At 43.9% G+C, this 17,536-nt stretch overlaps 1 pseudogene; it reads left to right on the top strand.

The window, feature by feature from the left end:
* Positions 1-17,536, top strand: part of LOC147726393 (prolactin receptor-like) — a 121,011-nt pseudogene that overhangs the window by 1,964 nt on the left and 101,511 nt on the right.

Below are 17,536 nucleotides of genomic sequence, written 5' to 3'. Positions count from 1 at the left end.
CGCCAACCAGATTGAGGCTGTTCCCGAGACACCCACATTTTTTAGACGGTCAATTAAGATATAGTGATTCACAGTATCAAAGGCCGCACTCAAGTCTAAAAGGATCAGAGCAGATGATCTTCCTGAAACGAGGATTTTTCTTGAGTCTTCCATGACAGCTCGAAGAATCCTAAGTGGAGCAGGGTCATTGGGTGAACCACTTTTTACTCGATCAACAGTTGGCCAACAGACAATCATAGTCCATTGTAGGGAAAGCTACTAGGCACATTTCCTTGTCCTCTATATGGGGCTTATCATAGTGGATAAGATTGGGATCTTTGGTGAAAGAAAAGGATTTATACATTTTCTCAATTTTATTGTGAAAAAATGTTGCCATTTCATTATAACCTAAATCTGAAGTAGTGGGAAGGTCAGGAAGCAAGGGAACATTAGTTGATTTCTTAACAATTTGAAAGGTGTCACAGAAGGAGTTGGCAGAGGAAGCTATACTCTTCTCATAATAGCAAACTTGAGTATTTCGAATTTCCATTTTATAAATGCTAATAGCATTCTTGTATTCCTGCTTCCCATCCAGGGAGAAATTCCTTCTCCAACCTCTCTCTTTCTTTTTGCAGACTAGTTTCAGTTCTTGGAGGTTTGGAGTATACCATGTCGCTTTATCAGGTCCTTTATGCAGCTGGATTGTTGTTTTAGGAAGAACTAAATCTACTGACTTATTGATCCAGTTGCCAAATTTATCGTAGGCCACTATAGGATCAAGGTCAGGAGCAGGCCTAGATCTCTCCAAGGTTGATATCCAGGGGCCTCATTTATGACTTTTTGCCGTAGGGAAGCGCAGCAGGCCTTCCTGCTGCGCTTCTCTACGGCAAAAGAAAAGAGCAGAAATGCGCCGTATCTATAAGATACGGCGCATTCCTGTCCTTTTCCCATGCGCCGGCGCACAATGGGCTGCCTGCGCCAGCGCAGGCACCCTTGCACAATGGTGCAAGGGTGCCTGCTTTGCGGGGAAGATTATTTTTGTACAGGAAGGGAAACCTTTCTGTACAAAAATAATTACAAGAAGCTTTTCCTCTTTCTATGTGTGCTGTAGAATGCAGCACACATAGAAAAAGGAAATACGAGGAGAAATAAAGACATTTCTCCCTGTTGCGCCTCCCTTACGCCTCCCCTGGGGAGGCGTAAGCTTTTGGCACTGCTTCAGAGTTACGATTTCTCGTAAATCTGGGGCAGTGTCAAAAGGCCATGGATGTTGCTGGGAATGCCCCCAGCAACACCCATTGCACGGCCCTTTAACGCAGAACACTGCGTTAAAGGGACTGATATTTATCAGGCAGCAGTACGCCACAAAAACTGGCGTACTGCTGCCTGATAAATACCACGCAGGCTTCTGCGCCACGGAACTTCCTGAAAAGTGAAGTTCCGATGGCGCAAGGGGCCTCGTCTAGTGTGAGTTTTGACCAACATCGGGATTTAGTTTGTACAAGGCGGGTTGTGGGAATGGCCTGGGTAGGAGACCAGCAAAAGGGGATAAGAAAGTGATCTGACCAGGGAATACGTCTTGGGGCATAACAGGATAGATCCTTCAGCCCCGAAAAAATGGGGTCTAGGTGGTGTCCTTTTAAGTGTCCCTTTAAGTGTGTTACTGATGGTACTGTATGGCCGCAAGGTCTGAAATCAATTCCGATGCGATTTTGGAAGTTAGATAATCAAAATGAATATTAAAATCTCCAAGGATAGTGAAATTGGTAGTAGAATTTGCTAGTGAATTACAGAATTGGCCTATAGATCCTGGGGGACGGTAAATCAAGATCCCTGAAAAAGTTAATGTAGGTGTGCATGCTATTGAGAAGTAAAGGTTTTCACAATTTAAGAGCGGGCTCCCGAGCATTCTACAAATAAGATGGTTCTTTAAGATGAGGACAATTGCACCAACTTTACCATTAATTCGGTCTAATCTCTGTATTATGTAGCCAGGAGGGAGAGCTTAAACTATGTCGGGATCAGTGGATGTGTTTAACCAACTTTCCATAAGAAACAAAACATCAGGGTTTTCCTCCATGAGGAGCAAGGATATTTCCTCAGCGTGTTTTAGTAAGGAACGAAAGGTTAATAAAAGTAACTTGAAAACTTGGTGTGGTATGACTGCATGTGGGTCAGTAGGGCGGAGATGCTGGAAATCGTAAGAACAATGCTTACATTTATGATTCCAACAATCAGGAGCAATAGAATGAAGGCAAGCAGGATCAGGGGCAGCATTAAAGAATTTAAGTTGATTTGTATTATGCCTCAGTTTTTCTTGTGGAAGGCAAGCAGGGGTTCTGGACCCTGGTCCCAGATGGGTGCGGACGGGCACAGACGGGCTTGCCTTTGGCGCGCCAGCTGCACACCCGCTGAGCGCTTCCGCTGCTCGGTCACGTCATCTGGCTTAATATAGCCCTGGGGAGTTCAGCGACTAGAGCGCTGACTTACAAGATGACAGTCAAAAATTTGTGCTAAAGTTCCCCCCTCAATTCCCACACAGTGCGAGTAAGAGCAGTTGAGCAATAATACAATTTTAACCTAACAATTAAAAACGATGTGTGTTCTTTTTACAATTTCTATTTGCAGTCTTTTAGGTCTTTCAGATCAAAAACACTGATTTTACGCCAAAGATAACTTCAGCAGCATCTTACGTACGTACCTAAGTAAACGTCAGCAGATTGCATGCCGTCCATTCATCAGCATGATGTAAATTCCTGTTCTGCTATTCGTGAGAGAGTAGAGCAGACTATAGTGCAGTGGTGGCCCTCACAAACAACGTGTGGTGGGGTAGGTGGAGGGAGTGTAGGAGGGGAGTGCACGGCGGGGTGTAAGATAATATTTAACATTTTAAAAAGTACCCAATGCTGACGGCTGCCTCCCTCATCCGGCTTCCTCTTCTCTTCCTGGTGCCTCTGGGTCAGACTCCCATCCAATCCCTGCACTGCTCTCCCAGCAGAGCAGTGTGGGGATTGGCCCTGAGCGGGCTGAGTAGACGCTCAAGCAAGGGAGTCTGCGGGGGTTTCTCCAGGCCGGATGTTCAATGCAGCCGGGCTGGTGAAACATAAGTGCATCTGAGACGGCCCGCCAAACACATATGCGCAGAAGTGCACATAGCATTCGCCCTCTAGTGCCCTTCCCCTCACTTCACAAGCTGACTTAGAGCCGGCAAATTAAAAATAAAACGATGCTAGAACATCGTTTTATTTTTCATTTGCTGGCTCCGAGCCAGGCTTGGGGCGATGCTCCTTGCGGAGGAGCCACCCCTGCTATTGTGTGACCATGTGTTGGGCAAACTGTGTCTTAATCTGCTCTTTATCTCTGCCCATCTGGGTGTGCCCAGGCATTACCACTACTTCCAGCTGAACTAGGCGGCCCTGGGGAGAGAGAGAATGGGGAAGAAGCAAGATGAGGGCGTAAACTGACACACTCACAAGGCACCAGTCCACATCGTGCTCAGATCACATCCCATGCGGTGTTTCACTGACACACTCCTTTCACAACCATACATAAGGATGCCCATTTTGTTCAATGTGTAGTGCAATTAATTATCTCAATATCTAGTTTGACAGATTAGCATCCGACATATGATGGTATTTATTTATTTTTTAAATTCTTTTTATTGATAAACAAACAGCAGGCTTCACATATCATTCTGAGGGGCATGATCAAGCCATTACACATGTGTATTCATCTTGGCATTACAGTTCCCCATTTCGTGCATGATCCATACAGATTGTCAATGTGCTTTTACCGCCGCATCATTCCTATGTCCCTAACGTCTGTAAATTCTCCAATCCCCCCACACTTTCTCCCACTTCTTGGGGCATACACCACTTATTCCACCCTCTGGCACCAATCAATATCTGCTTTCCAATCATCGAGTCGGGGTGAACCCTCGCACCCAAGTCCTCATGATATTACGTTTTGCAACCCTACCTCTAATTTAAGCCAGATTTCTTTTGTTTTAGGCCAATCCTGGCCCCCTTGTATTCCCAGCAGGAGCCATCCAGGCTCCACCAGGATCTGAACTCCTGTTAACCTCGCCATTATCGACGTGATTTGGGCCCAGTAATGTTGAATTTCCCCACAGTCCCATAATGTGTGGTAGAAGGACCTCTAGCCCCCACAACCCCTTCTACACATTGAGGAATGTGCTCTTCCCATTTTGTGCAGGAGGACCTGTGCATAATAATATCTATGGAGGATCTTGAGTTGAACCAATCAGAATCTCACTCTGAAGTTGATCCTCCGAGCGGCCTGGAGGGGCTCCAGCCAGTCTTCATTATCTAGTGTTTTCCCCAAACTGCCCTCCCATGTCCACCTGAGGGGGCCTAGTAGATTGGGGAAATTGTTGAGTAATTATATATAGATTATACACACTCACCTTCTGGGACAGTTCCTCTGTTAATAAATGGTCCTCTAGTGGCGAGGCATCCGGTAGTTGTTCACCCATTGGCAAGTGGCAATGTAGTGCGTGTCCCAGCTGAGTGTGTCAAAATTATTCTGAATCAACTAAATCAAATTCTTTTTGCAGGTCATGAAACAGTATGTTTGTGTGGTTCCTCCAGACATCGCCCAAGTGTTCTATGCCTATAAGTCTCTATTTATGGCATCCACCCAACCCTGTTATCTCTGGCAGGAGGACACTGTACCACAGCGGAGTCTGAGCTGTTAGATCCCGTTTCCAGCCCAGAAAATTAGTAGCTTTCTGCCATGTATGCACTACGACTTGTGTATGTTGTCGCCAGTTGTCCGTACCAATCTTACATGCAATAGTCTCTCCCACCCCCTAGACCATGCATCCTCTGTCTACTCTATATGCAGGATGCTGGTGGTCTGCACCCACCCAGTCATTAATTATCAGCAAGTGTGAGGCCCAGTAATATTTTTGGACATCAAGGACCATCATACATCTCTTTCTGTAGTTTTGCCAGCGCAATTTTTGGAGCTCCCCCTTTCCACAGCAGTTTACAAACTGTCTGGTCAATTCCTGTAAAAACAGCTGGTGCAATCTTGTACAGTGTATTCTGCATTACATAGAGCAGCCTCGGGAGGGTCAGCATCTTATATAGGGCGGCTCTGCCCGCCAATGTTAATGGCAAAGATTTCCAGTGCTTCGCATCTGTTTTAAGTCGTTCGAGTTGCGGGTCGAGGTTATGTCTAAAGAATTTGCATGGGTCATGTGTAAAATATATTCCTAAATATCTGAATCCATTTGAGCTCACCGGGGCCAAGTAGTCACTTGGCAAGCGAGGAGCCTCCCCCAACAAGCGGTAAATCAATGATTAAGCTCAGTTGATTGTGTAGCCCAGTTGATTGTGTAGCCAGAGTGTTCCCCAAATTTTCAAATTATTCTGTTTATGGAGGTCTTGGGTCGGGCCATGTATAGTAGCACATCATCGACATACAGGGAGATCATTTCTTCCCACCCTCCCGGTGTGGGTATGCCATAGATTATGGGGTCTCGGCAGATCCATGTCGGCAGGGGATCGAGGGCCAGAGTGAACAGCATTGGATATAGTGGGCAGACCTGCCGGGTGCCCCTATGAAGCTTAAAACTGCATGAAGTTGTTCTATTTACCCTGACCCTGGCCATAGTGACTGTGTAAAGTAGTTTTCCCCAAGCTCTGAACCTGGCACCAAACCCAAATCTTTCCAAGACTGCAAACATGTAATTCCATTCCACTGAGTCAAACTCAATTTTTGCGTCTTAAGCCATCACCCCATTTGTGTATCTGTGTAGGGTCTGGTTGGGGGTAGTATGCCACAAAGTCGTCTCAGGTTGAGCCTTGTGCTCCTGCAGTGAACAAATCCCAACTTGTTGGGGTGTATTTTCAAGGGGAGAACTACTCGTAGTCTGGTGGCCAAAATTTGGGCCAACACCTTAACTTACACATTAAGCAAAGAAATTGGTCTATACGAACTGGGCTTAGATGGGGGCTTCAGATCTTTTAGTATGTTCACTATCATTGTCATTCTCTGGTCTATTGGGAGACAACCCTTGGAGAGCGCTTCTTGGTACATCTCCAACATTGGTTTGGTCACCACTCCTGCTAGACCTTTATAGAGCTCCATCATCCAACCATTAGGCCCTTCTGTCTTACTCGATTGCAGTTCCCTCAATGCCCCTTGCAAATCTTCCTCAAATAAGTTGGCTTCTAGGCTGCTCCCTCCTTCAGAAAGTCTAGACAGTCCAAATAGGTCATTGAGGTCTGGGATGCATACAAAGCCTCATAATAAGATGCGAAGGCCTCGGCTATTCTCGCATTGGTTGAATGAACTATCCCATTTGTGTCCTTCACTTTAGGTACCCAGAACCTCTCCCTGTTCCGTGATTACAGCCACGCTAAGAGCTTGGCTACCTTATCTCCGACATCGTAAAGAATTCACTGCGTTGCCAGAGCATGTTTAAGAGCTAGGTCCTCCGTCAGTGCTCTCAATTCCTGTTGATAGCGCTGCAACTGGTGTCTGTCCATTTCTTGACTCGTGTCTTGTACTTTGCCCTCTATTTCTAGTATCTTCTTTTCCAGTTATGCACATTGCTTTCTGGAGTCTTTCTTCCTCCCCCCTATTATCGCTTGAGCGCACCCTCTCAGCAATGTTTTGAAAGCCTTCCATAGGGTCAGCGCTGAGTCAACAGATCCCTGGTTTTCTTTGAAGTACAAGCCTGCCGCCTTGTGTATGTTATCTCTTGTGCATTTGTCTTTGAGGTACCAGGCATCCAACCTGGGTGGTCATTGGTGATATAACTAACTATAATGGAGGAATTTCAATGGTTTTGTACGAGTGAAATGTCCAGCTAACTATAACACCCCTAAAACCTATGGTTTTTTCAGTGAATTTGTAAAGTTTTTTAAATGGTAATTCCTAACTATAACATGTCTAAAAACTATGGTTTTTTAGTGAATTTCATAGGTTTTTTAAATGATAATTTTTAAATATATTTATTGTTATATTTTTTCAATATTTTTAACTAAATTTTTTTGATCTTCTTATTTTTAGATATGATATTTTTTAAATTACATTACACATATTTAAAAAGAATAGATATATATATTTTTTAATTCTTTTCTATTGTTTCAAATATACTTAAATTATTTTTTAAATATTGTTTTCCATTTTTTTGGAGTCGCGAACCCAAAGCGCACCCTGCTTGTTCACTGCACGAAACGTGTCCACCATTTTAGGACTGTTATATATGATTTGTGTTGGGTGAATGCCATGGTTTGAACAGTTGTAAAAGGGCAAAATAGTAAAATTCCCTTCTGTAAGCAGTATCGCAAGTCAGCTTCTTGTGATTAATCAAATTTCCTTTAGTTTGTTTCACCAAACATCCTTCGGAACCAATGACTCCATATTTTCCATCATTGATGTTCTCTGTAGTATTCCGTTTTAAAGTGTAGTTTTGCAGCACTTCATAGAGACACATGTTCTCAAGATGATGACTTATGTTTGGATAATATGTGTCCAACATATTCGTTTTCAAAATATCTTTACTTTCTGGGTCTTTTTCTGCTAAATATTCAATTTCTTGTACAGATTTCAGTACTCGATTTCGCATTGCTGCAATGCCTAGACTCACCCAAATGATTCTTCTAGATTTGGAGTATAGACTTGCAGATGATAACTAATCTGAGCATTCCTATGCTCTGATTTCTCGATGCGATAACATCTTCAAACTGAAACTGTATAATTTCTTACTTCGAGTCTTCTCGTGAGAAATCTCTTCCCACATTTCTTTTAATTCTGTCTTTTTGGATTTTGTAATATAGGACGTTACGTATCGAGCAATAGCAATGGAATTGTCCGCAACATACTGAATATCCATGTTAGCATTTTACATGGACAAAATAACTGGGTTGTAGTCATTTATGTATTTTGACTCTTCATTTCTTCTTATGTTGTGGGTATTTTTTAGAGACTTTCTTGTGATAGTATGTCGCAAAGATGATATAAAACTGTGCACTCTTCCTTTGGATATTACAGGACGTGGAAATGCAAAACAACATCTGATCCTAGATTTTTATTTTCCATACAAATAGGATTTGTATTTCTTTTCCATACAAATTGTACAAGTCCCTTCCAACCCGTGTAGTACGATTCGTACAGGAAAAATACATACAGATCGGCCCGATCCTTACAAATCGAATCGGGAAAAGCTGTACGACACGGACTTGTAAAAAAGACCATACAATTTGTAAAAAGGCTGTCCAACCCGTCAAGTACGATTCGTACCGGACTGTCAGGATACGATTTGTATGGAAACTGGCCTGTATACGGGGAATGACTCGTACCAGGCAACAAAGCGAACCCCTATATGCCTCGTACCCTGGTATGACTCGTTCCGGGGGTACAACTCATACCGGGGTACGGATCATATAGGGGTATGAGGCATACAGGGGTCCTCCTACATGCGAGGTGTGTGTATGGTAAGTACCCCAACATCACGCATGTACACACCGTACATACGCGATTTTAGGGTACGGTGCATACACAGGCGATTTTGGGGTACGGTGCTTACATACACGATTTTGGGGTACGGGGCTTGTACGGTGCGTACACGACCATTACCCCTTCATCGCGTATGTACGCACCGTACCCCACTTTCCGTGTCATCCATACATACGCACCGTACCCCTGTATTCATGGGGTGTACGACGCGTACATGGGGGGGTCTGTCTCGTACTGTTTTCGGGGCGACCAAGTTTTTTCCGGCACTTTTTGGCTCTTGTGAAAAAAGAGCCGTACGGAGTGCCATTTATACAAATCGTACTTGCCGGGTTGTAAACTGCTGCCTGGAATACATGGGAACGTTGCGTACAGAGCAATCTGAATCGGAATCGCTTGTATATATGAGTTGTATGGTCTTTTTTACAATTTGTATGGAGTGCGTCTATTTGTACGGATCGCACTTCCTAGGTTGTAGGGGCCTCCTTACAAGTACGAGTTGTATGGGGAAACAGCTCCATACCACGATTTGTACAGCGTTTTTCCCAGGATCGGAGTCGGCCCCTTGGTGTAAATCTTGTCCTTAGATTTGTACTTTTGTCAACAGTATTTTCCACAGCGATGGCTTTGGAATCGTAAGACTTGTGCTCTTAAGTTATTTTCTGCTGTGCTTTAGAGTACAGCACATGTTGCATACTCTTCAATAAAACTCAAAACAGTATCATCCGTATCTGTTCCAAATTTGGGAGCGTCCTTAATCCATAACAGCATACGTACATGAGGAGCACCTCTTGCTTGATGCTCCTTTCTCCAAAAGAAATCCACAACTTCTCCAAGAGGAGGATTTTTTTTATTGCAGATAAAAAACATCATAGCCTCAAATCTATGTTTGAAATACCTGCATACATTAACAGGATTCAAAGAGCACAATTCTCCAGGTGTCTTGTATTCAATATTTTTTATATTGGCTTTTGCCTCTCGAAGAAATTCTAGCAAATCATCCCAAGCGTACTCAGCAAAGCTTAGGGTAAGGAACCATGTAGGAGTTCCTAAGTTCCGTAGCATACATTTCAGTTCTCCATGACGACGGTACCAATATTCATTAGTCCCACCCTGACCTGCCATCAGATTAATGTGCTGAGATTCTAGATGATCATTTCTCTGGTGCACTTTATCCATAAAATATTTTGCAGATACATTTTGCAGATGTATTCCAGTTGTTAAAATGTGATTGACTGCATATGAAAGTCCAGACAAGTCACTTTTAAACAAAAGATTAAATATATAAGGGATACATTGTCGAAAATCTTAGATCTTCAGCATATATTCTTGTTGTCCAAAATTCAGATGCAGGAATCTGCACAGGACGTTCATCATATTGTCCTCCTTTGCCAGTTGGGAACAACTGTGGAAAACAACAAGCTTCCAAGCGCTCTTCCCATACACTCATGGGAGTTCCTTTTGCTTTTTTCATTTGGAACAACTCAGTAGTGTTCCCCATCACTTCTTTTGAATGAAGTGGATGCACACTGTATTGTTCATAGATTTCTTCACATCTTAACATATCCACTTTTTTTAATTTGTCCACTTGACGTTTCAGTATCCTCTGCTAAAACTATTTCTTCTTCTCCTGTATAAACATTCTTATAGCATGTTTTGTTTTTTATCAAATACAATGTTGCCTTTTGCACTTTCCTAACATCCACAATTTCCCGCCAGGTGTTCTTATTCTTAGTCGGCACACCATTAACAAGAATAACTAGTGGTTCACTTTCTACACTCTCTACACCAACAGTATCAATATTTGTCTTTAAATCTAACGGTAAATATACAACTCTTCCTTTTAATCCTCTTTGTAAATCTGAAGGAGACAATTTACCTGTTTTTGGCTCCATACGAACAATAACCTGAAACGGGTGCATACATTGAAAGAAAATAGACTCATAGGTGTTTAAATCAATCAATTCTGGAGGAATAGCAAATAACTCTAAATTATTATGCACAGCTCTAGCGGGCATTTTATTCTCATCTTATTTGTTATAACAATATTTACAAATATGCTGATCAGAACCCAAATCAAAACTATTCTCTACCAACAAATACGTTGCAAATTCCTTCCACTTATCAATATTTTCTTTTTCACTTTTTAAATACAGATCAACACTCCTAATCTGATTTTTGTAGTTAGTTCGCCGACAACAAATTCAAGAAAAATGTGGCCTTTCACCTGAAATCACCTTAAACTTTGTAATTTAATTTTCAAACATTTTTGTACAACTATGTTCAACATTCTCTACAACATTTTCTTCTATTAATTTCTGAGTTTCTTCACTGTCTTCTTCAGGACTAATGTAACAAAACTAAATATCATCAGAAACCTTTTTCACATCTGATACTGACCCACACAAAAGAGCACTGTTCAACTCATTTAACTTTAGTGCTGGACTTTTTGCATAATACAATCTTCTCACTAATTTCTGCATTTGAGTATGATGTGCTGCCAACACACTGAAATGGTGAAAAACACTTTGACATACTTTCCTAGGAAGACGAGACAGAAAATGACCTTGCAAACCTGTATGTTTTCTCACTCTGCAAGGTTCTAGTCCTTGCAACACCTTAATCTTTTGTGTAACACTTTTTTTACAATATGCTTGTAAGAAATTGCGTAATTTATCAATAGATCCTTGTTGTACACTACAAATACTACTACAATCCCAGATGTACACTGTGGCTTTAGGACGTCTGCCTAAAACTTAATTAGCTATCACTTCTTCTGCATTTCTAGGCGCCATTTACTCTTTGTCAATTGGTCAACTATTTCTAACCTCATAAGCTCGACCACTGGTGTCAACTGCATGCAACAAATCATTGGTCTGTAAATAACTCTCTTCATTAAAAAAGGCTCAGAACTTGAACTGTGTTTCCATTCCCCTAGGAAAAAATCACAAAAATTACTTTTGTTAATTACTCTTTTCCTCTTACTTTTCGCCTTCATTACATGGATTGGTTTATCTAGTGATTGAATTCTCTTTAATACTAAAATGAATAGTTTCCTCTTTACTTCAAAAGCCTTTTCAACAATGGATTCGATATGCTTCTTCTTTTTATAAAATAGTGCTCTCTTTCTATTTTTCTTTGTATGTTTCATCAAATTATGGACTACTCTGTTGTAAAATATGTTGTTGCGGATTTCTTTATATTGATTTTCTCTTCTTTTACTATAAGTTGTATCCTTTGTATGTACATTGCCTTTTTTTCCTTTCTTATTCTTTGCACTTTTTTTTGTGCTTGAAACATTTTCAGTGCTTTGAACATTTTCAGTTTTTTTTCTAAATCTAGTAATATTTTTAATAAAGCCCTTTGTGGTCTTACCAGAAATTTTCCTCTTTTTAACAACTTTATGTTGGTCTTCCAATACTTGTGGTTGAGTAAGTATCCTTTTTCTGACCTTTTCTTCTTCTTTCTTTCTCCGGTATGATAACTTTATTTTAAGATTGATAAACAGTATGTGTAAAAAATAATCATAAATAAGTATTTATTAATAACAATAAATTATACTTTTTTATTACTATACAAACACATTTCATATAGATTCTGACTAAGAAATTGTAGGCCTGAAGCTCAATTGTGAAGGTGGTTAGACCACTACATAAATAGTGCATAGCAGTTTGAAGCACTCCATAACACTAAAGCCTGGAGCACTGTATGAGCACATGCATATTACCTAAATGATCACAATACTATAAGGAGAGACATTGAGTGACTTCATAATTGGTTCACTTTTACTTTAGTGAATAGAATACTACATGGTACATAAACAGTCACTATGGTTTTGCAACAGTACAGATTTAGAGTTTAGAGTAGTGCATTGGTGTTTGTCTAGTGTAGGGGGTTGTGCTGGGGGTAGATTCGGAGTTTAGGGTGGTGCAGTGGTGTTTGTGTAGTGCAGGAGGTTGTGCTGGAGTAGATTTGAGGTTTAGAGTACTGCAATGTTGTTTGGGCAGTGTAGGGGGTTGTGTTGGGGTAGTGTTTTAGGGTTTAGGGTAGTGCAGTGGTATTTGTGTAGTGTAGGGGGTTGTGCTGCCATAGTGTTTTAGGGTAGTGCAGTATTGTTTGAGTAGGGTAGGGTGTCATGCTGGGGTAGATTTAAGGTTTAGGGTAGTGCAATGGTGTTTGGGTAGTGTAGGGGGTTGTGTTGGGGTAGTGTTTTAGGGTTTAGGGTAGTGCAGTGGTGAATGGGTAGTGTAGGGGGTCGTGCTGGGAGTACATTTAGAGTTTAGGGTAGTGCAGTGGAGTTTATGTAGTGTAGGACGTCGTGCTGGAGCAGATTTAAGGTTTAGAGTACTGCAATGGTGTTTGGGTAGTGTAGGGGTCGTGCTGGCATAGTGGTTTATGGTTTAGAGTAGTGCAGTGGTGTTTATGTAGTGTAGGGGTTTGTACTGGAGGTAGATTTAGAGTTTTAGGTAGTCCACTGGTGTTTGTGTAGTGTAGGGGTCATATTGAGGTACACTTTTAGGGTAGTACAGTGGTGTTTGGGTAGTGTAAGGGGTCATGCTAGGGTAGGTTTAAGGGAAGGGCAATAGTATTTGGGTAGTGTAGGGGGTCGTGCTGAGATAGTGTTTTAGGGTTTAGGGTAGTGCAGTGGTATTTGCGTAGTGTAGAGGTTTGTGCTGGGGTGGTGTTTTAGGGTTTAGGGTAGTGCAGTTGTATTTGGGTAGTGTAAGGGGTCATGCTAGAGGAAGTGTGCGAGACAACAAGGACCCCCTGATACAGTTTAATTTCCTGGGTCAGGGCAAATAGCATGTGTGAGTAAAGTACCCAGGCAAATTTGGTTAGAAACAACTAGCACATAATAAGTGGCTTAGCCAAAAGAAAGAAATATATAACACTATTGTTTGTACATATCAAAATACAGATTTAATACAAATTATAGATACATTCGATAAAATTGGTACATCATTATACACAAAGGATAAAAAAGCATTACAGCATATGCATAACTTCAATCATATAAATAATCTCTTAATTAAAAAAATTGTTGGATGGTTTCCTGTCTGTTGTCTACGCGTTTCAACACTCTTAAAGTGCCTTCCTCAGGACTGTACCATCATGCAATTATTCAGACAGAAACGAATACAGTTCAGATGTTATAGCCGATTGATGCCAAGATACCGCAAAGTTTGATATAATTATTGATGTAAACCAGATTACATTGGTAAGAGGGTTGTTTTCATTTGCTGTTATTAAGGTGCACGGATCACTCTGTTGCCGATATGGTTATGATACAAGTGGCCATATGTCTAAATTATCCCTCGGGATGGACGACCTGCTGTAAAAAGCGCCAAAAATTGGTCCCAGTGTTTCTAAAGGACTGATTTGATCTGTTTATTTGTTATTGGAAAGTACACCGGCTGGAACCACGTCTCAGTGGTGTAAGCTGTTCGGGCGCAGGGGTAGTGTAGCGCTTGCACAACATCCCGGCGTCTTCCATGTTCGGGCAATTTCTTGCCCGAACACGGAAGACACCGGGACGCCGCAGGAGCCGGTCCGCTAAGGAGATAATAAATATAGCTGTTGTGGGTCCTTTTGTGTATAGTTATGGGGAATTCACATACAGAACCCATTCCAGTTGATAACACAACTGTTACTATGCAAAAAGATTCTCTTATAGATTTGATAAAATGCTCTAACATCAGTTTTTAGCTGGCCAGCAGACACCAATATCCTGTTACACTATCTTTTTATAAACACTTAGTGGTAATAAAAATAGTGAGTTTCCATCAATTATTTTTTTGGCATCTTTTCTCCCTATTTCCTTATCAGAGCGGGGCCTCATTGTCCTGAGCGAGCGCCAGGCGAGGTGAGGCTATCTCCTAGCCAATGTGCGGGTGAGTGATTAATTTATTGATCAGATTATAGTAAAAGAATCTTGGCTCTATGGCCCTCTATGTCTGTAATCTCCAAATGAGACAGCCTTAACTGTTTTTAGCTTAATAGTCTGTCCTCACAAAATCTTTATTTAAGACTTCTAGAGATTGGGGGGCGTGGCTAGCAGCCAACCATGGCGGCTGCTTAAAGGAGGAGCTCCGTGGTCGGAACGGCCTCTGAATAAATCCGATACGTAATGCGAGCTACTACACACCTCAAACTGGAGGGACTGATGCCCAGAGCCAGGCGGAACAGACGGCGGTGACTCCGGTTCAAATCCGAGGCCGGGAGGCAGAGTACAAGATCCGAGGAATCGCGGCCTGTGTCGGAGCGATAAGCCGGGAGGTCGCATGCCAGCGCAACCCGACAGGAAGTGAAGTCGGCCCGGGTAAGAATCACCGGAAGTACCCGGCCGCGACCTGCAACAGCGCACAGACCCCCAGAACCCCGCACCGAGAAGCACAGGGGATTAGATCACGCCGGCCCTCTAAGACTCTGCGTAGTTAAATCGAAATTGAGCAGCAGGCTCCACAGAGCAGGAGGGAAGCCTCCCTCACCGAAACGCATCCGCCATCTTGGCGTGCACTCTCCGGCGCCGGCCCCGGGAAGGGACAAAAGGGCACCGCCTGCACTGCAGAACCAGCGAACAATCTACGGCAGCAGAGAACTGCCCCTCGGCTGGGACCGTCGGGAGAAGCTTGTGAGTGGGGGCCGACAACTAGCAGTCACCGGAGCAGGGCCCAGTACATCGGTCCGAGAGCGAGACCCACTAGGTGAGCCCCACAAGCACCATAACCATCACGCAACGGCCGGACGAGGGCCAGGGTAAAGAGAGGCCCCCCTTGAAGCCTTATAGGCAGACGGAAGCACACTGAGCCTAACGAAGTCCCACAGTAAACAACAGGCTGCAACCTCGTGCTGAGGGCTGAGAGCAAGACAGTGCAGAAGCCGACTGGTCAGTAGGGACACCACATAATGCCTGAGGCCAGCCGGTGACACCTTGAGACCTCCGACATATATTGGTGGACGGCAGGTCGCCAAGCAAGGCGGCGACGCCGGAGGACATCAGACAAAGACTCGGCACCAACACAGCTGACCCCGGCTACCCCCTGGCAAATAACGAACGGCTGTGGGCGAAATTGAGAGGCAGGGCCAGTCGAGTGAGGGGCACGAACACTGACCCTAAAGAGTGAGAACGCATCTACGTTACGCCAACATGGATGTCAGAGGGTGATGCGAGGACAACTGGGGTCAGACCCCCTCCGATAGCCAGCCACGGGGGCGATAGGAAGAGCAAGACAAAGCTGCGACCTGCACACTGGCTCAGAGACGGTGGGTTGACAAGTGGGCAAAGAGACACCTAAAAGAACTGTAAGAGGACGGTGAGACTCACCCTCAGAGACACCCTTGAATATATTGCTGGGCATGAAACGGAAACAATAATCAAGATGGCAGGCAAAAGCACCAAAGGCGGCACTACCCAATCTCGCCTTGACAAATTCGCATATGACAAAGGAAACTCTTCCCCGGGTGCCGGCAAAGGGACAGCCGAAAAAACAGCAGAGGGCAATGGGGGAAAGAAGGCAACGCTTGACGGTGTCATGAAAGCACTGGCGCAGGTACAGACCACGGTCAGAACGATCTCTACTGAAATAACTCTGATCAGGGCAGACTTCCATAAGATGTCAGAAAGAGTCAGCTCAATGGAGGTGATCACGAAGTCATTAGTGGAAGACATGTCAGAGCTGCAAACAGCCATGGTACAGATGTCGGCGGAGAACAAGGTACTGAGGGAAAGACTGGACGACCAGGAAGGACGCTCAAGACGGAACAACGTCCGCATAATTGGAATTCCAGAATCAGAAGGCACTAGGGCGACAGACCTGTATATCGAGGACCTCATTAAGCAAGAACTCAAACCTAAAGGACTGTCCTCCTTTTTCTCAGTGGAGAGGGCACATCGTGTCCCGGGAGGCCGACCAAAGCCGGGCGCTGCCCCGAGGCCTATCATAGCTCACCTCTTTAACTTCCGCAACAGGGACGCGATACTACAAGCAGCACGAGTCTCCCATCCGGTCAAGATCATGAACTCAACGGTGTCCTTCTTTCCGGACTACACGGCGGAAGTCGCGCGCAAGAGGAGAACGTTTATAGAAGTAAAAAAAGAACTCAGAAAAAGAGAGATTCCCTACTCGATGCTCTTCCCAGCCAAGTTACGTATTGTAGCGGACAATAAAACCTGGTTCTTTGACACCCCGGAGATCGCCCAGGACTGGTTGGAGGGATGGAGACCAGCCAACAAACCTCGTGGATCGAATAGAACACGGGGGCCACAGAGCAATGGTCGACAACAGAACTCACAACAGTCAAGGAGCGAAAGGGAAGAAGTGACACCAGCTGGGTCAGACGTAGACGAACATATACTTGACGAACAATGACCGCCCGGCAACTACAAAGATAAATGAGAAGTATGCCCGCCTGAAAGGACTGCCGACGGACACTGGGCAAAAGTCCTCCAGAGAGGAGGAAAGGGGCCGACGACTCCGGAGATTCTTCCACCCCGATGAGCAAGTAAATTGTATTGGGGATGGGTCAAGCACTCTGCTAAGTTGGGGGAGCGGGCGGTTGGGAGCCCGTACAGCAGGGGGGCAGGGAGGGAGGGAGTTAGGGGCGGGATTGTTTTTCTTTTTCTTACATTATTGACTCAGAGAGGTGGGAAATAGGCACACAGATATCCAGAGGGACTCTCGCACGATGCAATAGTACTGTTCATTATGATACTCGGGACACACATGGCCCGACGGCATCGACTCCTGGAGAGCATGAAGCCAGAGGGGAAGGGTTGGAGGGGTGGGATGGGATAGGCCGACAAGCAACGCTGGAACATGAAGGGTTGGCAGACACACATCACCTAACACAAAGGGAACATGGCGCGAGATTCACAGGTTAATGATAGAAATGATGAGCAACAAGTGGGACCGATAACGCCATTGACCCTGATGTCGTGGAATGTTAGAGGACTGGGAGATAAGATAAAAAGGGGATTGGTCCTGCAAAACATCCGAAGGATAAACCCGGCCCTAGTCTTACTATAGGAGACACACCTGCAGGCACAGCTACGCAGGCGCTGAACCGG

The sequence above is a fragment of the Lissotriton vulgaris genome, chromosome 3_1 (genome assembly GCF_964263255.1).
Source record: "Lissotriton vulgaris chromosome 3_1, aLisVul1.2, whole genome shotgun sequence".
NCBI classification, from domain to species: Eukaryota; Metazoa; Chordata; class Amphibia; order Caudata; family Salamandridae; genus Lissotriton; species Lissotriton vulgaris.
The sequence above is the reverse complement of the archived record's forward strand: the minus strand, read 5'-3'. Positions and strand labels throughout refer to the sequence as shown.